Source organism: Cupressus sempervirens, chromosome 3 (genome assembly GCF_028749045.1).
Source record: "Cupressus sempervirens isolate cs-2001-9-10 chromosome 3, ASM2874904v1, whole genome shotgun sequence".
NCBI lineage: Eukaryota > Viridiplantae > Streptophyta > Pinopsida > Cupressales > Cupressaceae > Cupressus > Cupressus sempervirens.
Genome location: NC_143120.1, coordinates 121,267,998 through 121,278,092, shown reverse-complemented (window position 1 = coordinate 121,278,092; position 10,095 = coordinate 121,267,998).

Genomic DNA, 10,095 nt, shown 5'->3' with positions numbered 1-10,095 from the left:
TAAAGAAGCTAATGATTTTTCTTAATTGTTAGTCTTGGTACGGAATTAATGTTTTCATTTGCCGAAATTTATTTATTAAAATAAGAAATGTAAAAATCTAAAGTTTCTAAGATTAGATTAAAAAAATCAGTTATCAAATGCTAATTCATATTTTCTAATTGTTTGTTAGTTAATTTGCTAAGGTTTATTTGTTTTTCATCCCTAAAAATTTAGAGAAAAAAAGAGTTTGTGTTCTGAAAGACAATTAATTATCCTTATACTCCCAACTTCCTCTTCTCTCGAACCTTCCTACAACGTGCTCATGTCAATTAAAAAAAATTAAAACAAGAAAAAATTGTCTTTCAAAATGATCAAATGGGTAGGGGAATGCGTCATTTTATGTGCAAGTTTGAATTTGGGAGGCACTCAATACCACATGTCACCATGGGGAAAAATAAGCTTCCAAGAAACAAAACATTAAAAAGAGATATCTTCCTAGTCTTAAAATAAGAGGAATTTAAAAATATTTTTTAAAAAGGTCATTTAGAGAGAGCACAAATTAACTATTATGACAATTTAACTTAATAAAATCCTTAGATAAGGCATTTTTTTTTCTATGTTACTTTTTTATAAAGAATGGGATTAACATATAAATGATAAATGAAATATATATATAGTTGATGTTTTTAATATAATAAATAGATGTGCATTTGTCTTTTTAAAATTATATTTAAAATAAATATAATGAGTTAGGATGAAATTTTTAAAAATAAGGATTTTAGATATATGAAAATTTTATATAATAGGTCATTTTTGAGAAATTTGTTAATAATATTATTATTAAAGAAACTACTTAAATATTGGGTGATAAGTAAAATTTACTTTATGAAATCTAAATCTGAAGCACTAGCTTTATTAATTGAATATTGGATAAGTACAAATTTAATAAAACTTTGTACATGGACAAATTCTATTCTAGAAATTGATCATGAGATCAAATGAAATTATACCAATTCTATATGATTCATAGCAAACTTGAAATAGAGAATTAATTGTTATAGATCAATAGAATTCAAATTGATCCTTAATCCCCATATCCAAAGAACTCTTATATAACACTCAAAAGTAAGTAAATGGACAAATTCTATTGAAGTTAAGGTTAAATCATAGTATTAAAACATGTTAACAATTTTGTACTCATCAATTCAACTTCTACTCAAAGAAACATTGACATATTACTGCATTTTTAAATATAGAAAGAATCCAATCACTTTGCTACACACCCCTTTTGTTTGTACTATATGAAATATGTTTCATGTTTACAACTTATGACTTATGCTTGCTTTATTCTATATAATATAGTATTTATTTTATGTTCTCAAACCTATATTCCAGATTCAATTTAAGGCAAGGACTCCAGCGCAATAAGAGCTCTTGTTAGTCATATAAAGCAGACTAATGTTTTCAATCATTTGTGCATTAATTATTATTATTTTATGTCGAATTGGAGGATCCTATAGCATCCTAAGTGGATGTTTGAATTAACTTACACCCATCTCAATTGTGAAAATTTTGTTTGTAGTTGATGGGTTGTGTTCTGATAAAAGAAGGCACAAGAGTTTAAAGAAAAAAGAGATTGTAGAGTCTTATGATTCCACAAAAAGAATTACCACGTTAAAATAAAATAATTTTAGCCATGCTTTAATTCCAATCAACCTTTTTTTATCCTTAATGTGCACATGAACTTTGTCTTTGTACCACTCAGAAGAGGTTATGAAAATATTTTAGGTCCTTTGAAGTGGGCAACAAATCATTTTTTAGTTTCAAGTTTTGACAACAATATGGAGTATAGAAAATTTATTAAACTAAATTTTGTTTTCTTTTGGTCGGTAATAGCAATATTTTATTATTAAAATAAAGAGTACATCGTTGTTCAATCTTCAATACAACTAAAAATTATGTCCAACTTCCACATTAAGAGACTAAAATACCTAGCCATAAAACTCACTACTCGTGCACTATCCTATCCACCTAAGAAATCTAAGATATACATATTGTTAGCATAAATACATTGGCAATAACCCACTATCCATGGCACTTTAATAAAAACTATGATAAGCACAAATTTCCCAACTAGTGTCGCATAAAATGTTGGATTAAATCCAAAGAAAAAATAAATGTTAACAGAGCCAAAACCATCCTTCAATTATTGCTTCATTCGTGTTTGGTTCCCTCCAAAAAGGCCTACAAATGACTTCTTCCTTGCTTGCATCTTACTTGAACTTTCCATGAGCACATATCTTTGCGACCACATTTCAAATCATAAATGTTCACCCTCACTTTATCCACCATTGATGAACAAAATCATCCAAAAGAAGCCAAAAAGAGACCTCACCACACCATTTCAAACTATCGCTCCTACAACTCTCCTTATGTTGTAGCTTCTTCTGTGATGAGGCACATTCCTGAGCATAACCCCATTCCCTTCACACTCAATCAACTCAAACCCCACTAGTTCTTCCTTCACTCTTTGCTATGAAAATGTTACATTCTGATACATTAGTAGTCTATCCACTTTTGCCCTCCATCTTAGAAATTACACATACCCAAAATGCCTACCTTCATCCTCATCTTCAAAACATTCACTCAAGTCATCTCCCACACCCAAAATTGCCCACTCCAAGATTGAGTCAATCTCACCAAGCACATCACTTTGAAACAAAGTCCTAGCAATCCTTCCCACATCCTATGTGCTTTAATTTGATTCCAAACTCCATGCCACAAAAATAGAAATGACATCCAAATTTGTCTACTAAAATGACATCCAAAAATAGAAAAACCCACTTTTCTCTACTAAAATGATAGAAGGTAGGACCAATTTTAGCCTATTTGCAATAACTTTAGAAATGACCCTATAAATCGTATTGCACAAGGAAATGGACCTAAAATCATCAAAGGATTCCTTAGCACCTTTTGTTGGAATCAGATAGAGAAAAGTATTATTAAAGTTTTTAAAGATAAAACCCCCTTTCTTGATTCCTCCACCACTTTACAAAGATCTTTATAGAAAATATGCCAAGCTTTTTAAAAGAACAGGGTAGGGAAACCATTTGGACTAGGGGATTTGTCACTCCCCAAATTGAATAATGAAGTTTTGACTTCTTTCGTTGAAATTGGTCTTAAAAGCCACTCATTTTGATCCCTTGTAATGATGCTAGGTATCACATCTAAAAGTCCATTGTCACCTTGTTGATCACCATGCCCTTTGGAAACAATACGAGCATAATACCTAATCATTTCTTTATTAATTTGATTGGCTTCTGTCAATACTAATCCTTGTTTATTTTTAATAGAAAAGATCTTGTTAAATTCTTTTCTACCTTTAATTGAACTATAAAAAAAAGTGTTATGATCACCTTCCCTCAACCAATTCTCTAGACTTTTGCCTCCAAAACATCTCTTCCATGTGCAAGCCCTCATTGTAGGGTTTCTTTAATTCATTTTTCTTGAAAGAAAGTGTTATCATCCATGCCATTATGAGCAACTTTCTTATTTAGATTTTCCAATTCCTTTTCTAGCTTGAATTTTTCAACAAATATATTTGTAAAAACCTCCCTATTCCACACTTTTAATTTCTCCTTCAAGAACTAAAGCTTCTTAAAAAACCTAAAAGCAAGATTACCAAAGCATCTAGGAGTTGTGTTCCACCAATATTTAATTAGCTCCGTGAAGCCATCTTTCCTCAACCACATTTTTTTAAATTTAAATGGAGTTCTTTTAGGTGCAATGTTATCCAAAACTCGTAGACAAATAGGGAAATGATTTGAGCCTGTGATTGGAAGCATCTCTACCTGACATAACCAGTTTGAGTCCATCCAAGCACCCCCTAGCAGAAATATATCCAATTTTTCTACAATATTTGAGAACCCCAAGCATCAATTTGTCCATCTGAACTCACCATTCTTCATTTCCATATCATGAAGAATGTTTGAGAGAACAAAGTCAGCAAAATCTTTTTGACTCTTGTCACACCATCCTTTTCACCCAATTTTTCAGTTGGTGAAAGGATTGCATTAAAATCCTTGCATAAAACAAACAAGTTTTCTTTAACCAGATTGATCTTCATGGAGAGAGAAGACTGGAGCTATGATTTCAAATCCCTTCTACATGATCCATACACATTAAAAGAAAAGAATTTGAGTCTCAACTAGAAGCATATCACCTCTACCAACTACCAATTATCACTTGATTTAACTAATATCACATTTAAAGCATGTTCTCTCCAAAGGATGCCCATACCTCCAGAAGCACCGTCTGCTTCCAAAAAAAGGTTACCCCATGTATTGAAATTCATATCATATTGTGAAATACTATAACAACTCAACTTTTTTCTTGGAGAAAAACTAAATCATCTTGGGTTTGATCAATACCTCGCTTGATCAAACCTCACTCATCAGTGTGAAATGTCCCTTTTCTGATTTTATATGATATTTCAAACCTCTAATCAAATCTTTAAGATCAAACAACCAATACTTCAAAGATCTACCAATTTCTCAATAAACCCCAAATCGGGTATGCCAGAAATAGTGCCAAAAGCTTCACAGCTTCACCTATTATTAATAAATCTGAAAGTGGACATTTTTACAGAAATTTGAGCAGCATAATAGCCTATAAAATGACATTTCTAGATTTTTATAACATGCACACAATAGCTCCCAAACAGAGGACAAAAACAATGCTCATCGGGCTCCCGAAAATAGCACAAAATAGCCCGATATCACCACAAATACTTAATAATCTATCACAGAATTATAATCATATTCAAATAGATATATTCAGCACTATTCTAACATTTAAAAGTTTGATATACAGTAGCAACCCAAACTGATATGAAATACTCAACCGAAAACACCAAACTCTTACAAAAAATACACCTGAAAACTCACAAATCTGCACTGTTTAGCACAAAGGCAAACTCTGCATGAGCATGCACATGGAATGGCTTCAAAATCCTATCCTTAGCCTTCTTGGAAACCTGCAAACTCCCGTTCTTGGGTCTCCTTCTTCACAGGTTTGGCAGCCTCTGAAGAACAACAAAGCAATGCGCAAAAATCAAGTTCTGGAATGAGCCCAAAATGCCTCCAAACTCCTTAAAAGAGGGCATAACCCTAACTCAGGTCCAAGAGGGGTTAATAAAACATATTTTAATAATAATTTTTATTTATTAGTCCATTAGCTTCCAAAGATTATCCCTTTTTTCCGAAACTTCACCTTTTTGGGCCTGCCTGCCTTACAAAAGATTATTATTTTTAATTATTTGAAAAGGGGACATGACAAGTCCTCCCCTTCCAAATATTGCTTGTCCTCAAGCAATGGTTGAACAATAAACCAATCAATCCACCTGGATCCCAAATGTAGTCGTGAACTATACTATTGTCAATTAACACAGGCTCCTGCAATATCCTCTGCAATATAACCAAGAGGAATCTATAATCAAACTGACAATTAATGCTCAACCAAACTCCAAAGTCACAACTTCCACAGTTAGAAACCCACGAGACACAAACTCTTAGAACATCAAAACCCAAGTAAAGTGGACTACCAACACAGTAAATACCATCAATGCATTCCACTGGCCTATACGAAATGTACAATCCAACTCTGCAACAATGGTGAATGCTCCCGAATGAAACTGTACCAAGTATGGAGAATCCACACACTATACAATGCCTATAGTCAACACAACTCTGTAGATCACCGACCACTGTCTCATAACCATAACTACCATGCACCCCTGATGGTGGAAAGCCATCACAAGATAAACAGCAAGAATTGGAACCCAAACCAAATTTTCTTGCCATAAACTCCTCAACACAAGGATCAAATGCTAACTGATGTACATACCTTGCAATATAATGTTGATAAAAAAAACCAACCTCAGTCAACAGCTCACCATGAACAAGTGATACAAACCACTGTGACTGATCACCAGCTAAGTCAGGAGATGTCATAGCCAAAGGAGTAGAATCAATAACAACACCCACTAAAGCATCACTCTGAAACTCCTGATCTAAGTCATGTATTATCAAGTTGTCAACTATAGAACCTATCGCCATGTCGTGCCCATCACAACTCTCATCCTGAGGCATTAAACTATCCCATAACTAATGATAAGCACTAGGAACCAAAGTACATCTCTGTATCATCATCTCATCAACATGGTCATCAAAGGTAAATTGATGAGCATACCTCACAATGTAATGCTGATAGAATGCGCCAATCTCAGTCAGTGGCTCAGACTGCAATCCAGATGTAACTGACTGCAATCGATCACTAACCAAGTTGGAACTGACTACTACCTCTAAAGACATCGCCAAGGGAGTAGTATTACTAGCAGGAACCATGCCAACTATCGGCTCACCAACATCACACATGGTCTTTGATACAGCATCTCTAGTCTTCATGCCATTAGTGCTAGAGGTCACCATCATGTCAAGCATACCACAACAATCTACTACAGCACCCAACTCAACTAAACCTGACTCTAGTGGGGATGAACCTGATATGCCAATGTTAGTATCAAGGATGGATGCATCCCCATCTCCACTATCTTTGACAATCTCGACCATGGACATCCTCAGATCATCAGACACCACAGCTTGTGACTATACAAAATCTAGTAAAGACTGTAGTTGCTCTAACTCCATGGTCACCTTAGCCAAATGAAACTGTGACTCCTTGAAAGCCAACTGTGTGCTCTCAAGAATCTCATAAGTCACCTCAACCTGCTCAGTAAGCTCACTCACTTCATCTTCCTTGGCCAACAATGCATCATATGCTATACTGCCCCACTCCATAAGATAATCTCTGTCGGCTACCAACTGCATATAATCCTGTCTCAGAATCTGGATAGCCTCCCATAAAGAGTGGAACTCTGTCAAGGAAAGATAACTGCCTCCCTGCTCATCACTAGTAGGAGAACCCATCCATAAACTGCTAATAATTGATGAGCAGCATCGAAATGTTGGCAAGCGATAGCAATGTCTCGCTCACTAACTCTCAATTGATTAGACACATGATGGCACTGGCTTGACTGTCTCCTACAAACCTCCTCTGATGCACTGTCTAAAGGAGTATCCTCAAAGTTACTAGTCTCTATATTATTACCATCCATATCCTGTGAATCAGCTCTAAAGCTCATATCAACAAACGGAGTATCAAAAACTGTAGCATTGCTGTCCAACTCCTTTGTACCCAAGGAAACTAAGTCTTCAAAACTGCCCACTGCATCCTCTTGGATGTCATCAATGCCAATATGATCCTAGGACTCATCTGTACACACTGCCAAATATGAAAGATCATCAACACATTCCAGCAAGTATGGTCGACTGGATATATGGACAAAGCCCAACACCGGTGTATAAAAACTAATACCAACATCGGACAAGCTACTAGGACAAGAAAAGACAACACCATGCAATCTGCTAATCAAATCCATGATAGTACCCAAACAAACACTGCTACCAAAATGTGTTAGAGATCTCCAGTCAACTGAATCCCAAATGCCAATATAACAATCTCGAGTCCATATCTGTAAACTAGAATCAGCTGGTAACTCAAGAAAAATCCTCACTTGAGTAATATGTCCAATGCCAATTAACTCCACATACCTGTCATGATGAGATAATGAAGTCACAATACTATCTTTGTTCACTTTCAGCTAGCTAGACAAATCGTGTCAAGTACTACCAACCTCAACCTCATGTGACGAAGCATCTAAGTGTGCCTGGTACTCTTTCTCAGCAAATTCATGAATGCTCAATGTTTGCTCATCTCTACCAGGTATCTCACCATCATGCACAACAACATCCTCATAATCATCATCTGAACCCATTACGCTGTAGTCACTACCTGTTGTAACTATACCATCCTGAATACCTGTGATATCACCCTTTAACGACCTGTATACAATTGTCTCAATTTGAGTATCAAGCTTACCATTACTATCAATCTGCATAATATCCTTTCTCACTACCTCCTGTGGCGGAGTAGAATCTGAGACCTCTGCTTGGCTATAAGCTAGTTTCTCAAACTCCTCATGCAAGTTCTTGGTAATTGTGTCACCTGCCCTATGAGAAAATCTACCAAATAGAAATCTGGTCAACTTATCCACCTTAGCTGGGTCGGACAACATGTCATTCATCATATGGTGGTGCTCAACCAACTGTTCAGACATGTCATGGCTTATTTTTCTAAGTTTATCTTGAATGTCTAAATAACCATCCTTTGTACTGTTCTGACTCTAGATATCAATTGTCCAAGATCATGTCCTCTGAGACTCTGTACTATACCTGTCCATTTTGGATAAAGTAGATGTAACCCCAATAGGTTATAACTTCTTCAAACACCAAGAACTAACATGCAAATGATTAGAAGTAGCATGCAACCATAGATTTTGACATGCAGCTGATTAGAAGCAACATGCAACCACCAAATTCACCAAGAACTAACATGCAAATGATTAGAAGTAGCATGCAACCATAAATTTTGACATGCAGCTGATTAGAAGCAACATGCAACCATAAATTATGACATGCAAGATCTGGGTAGTTGTCAAAACTGACATGCAAGATCTGGGTAGTTGTCAAAACTGACATGCAACTTCTACAAACCCTCAGGCTGGAAAGATCATGGCTCTGATACCACTGAAATGTCTCTTTTCTAATTTTATATGATATTTCAAACCTCTAATCAGATCTTTAAGATCAAACAACCAATACTTCAAAGATCTACCAATTTCTCAATAAACCCCAAATCGGGTATGCCAGAAATAGTGCCAAAAGCTTCACAGCTTCACCTATTATTAATAAATCTGAAAGTGGACATTTTTACAGAAATTTGAGCAGCATAATAGCCTATAAAATGACATTTCCAGATCTGTATAACATGCACACAATAGCTCCCAAACGGAGGACAAAAACAATGCTCATCAGGCTCCCGAAAATAGCACAAAATAGCTCGGTATCACCACAAATACTTAATAATCTATCACAGAATTATAATCATATCTAAATACATATATTCAGATCTATTTTAACATTTAAAAGTCAGATATACAGCAGCAACCCAAACTGATATGAAATACTCAACTAGAAACACCAAACTCTTACAAAAAATACACCCGAAAACTCACAAATCTGCACTGTTCAGCACAAAGGCAAACTCTGCATGAGCATGCACATGGAATGGCTTCAAACTTCTGTCCTTAGCCTTCCTAGAAACCTGCAAACTCCTGTTCTTGGGTCTCCTTCTTCACAGGTTTGGCAGCCTCTGAAGAACAACAAAGCAATGCGCAAAAATCAAGTTCTGGAATGAGCCCAAAATGCCTCCAAACTCCTTAAAAGAGGTCATAACCCTAACTCACGTCCAAGAGGGGTTAATAAAACATATTTTAATAATAATTTTCATTTATTAGCCCATTAGCTTCCAAAGATTATCCCCTTTTTCCGAAACTTCACCTTTTTGGGCCTGCCTGCCTTAGAAAAGATTATTATTTTTAATTATTTGAAAAGGGGACATGACACAGTGACATTGTAGCTCCTGACATTCCATGAAAGGAGCTTCATTTTCATTGGGAAGAGGTATAGCCTCTCCTCAATATTAGCAATTTGGACTGGTATGTTGCATTACTAGAAATTACACGCTTAACCTTGACTGAATTAGGACCACACTTTATTTTTTTGTAACATTAGGCTTTTGAACTTGTGAAGGTGTCTGAGAAATAGTTCTCTCTTCATTAAATCAACCTGATGTTCAATACCTAATTCATCTTTTCCATTAGCTTAATCATGAGAGTAATATTCTGAATGTTAGAATCTGAAAAGATTAATAACCCAGAAAACTAGTGCAAAGAGTAAATATCTAAACTATGAATGCAAATGATACAAAATCAAAATAGCATCATAGAGTTAGTCTCCAAGAGAGTAATGCAAATGCTGGAAGCAAAATAGCATTAAGAGGATGCAAAAATAAGAGATCCAAATACAAGCCAGGTAGCATGCTTATATAGGCTAGGAAGAGAGAGGAGGTGGCAACACCAACCAATGAGGAGCAACC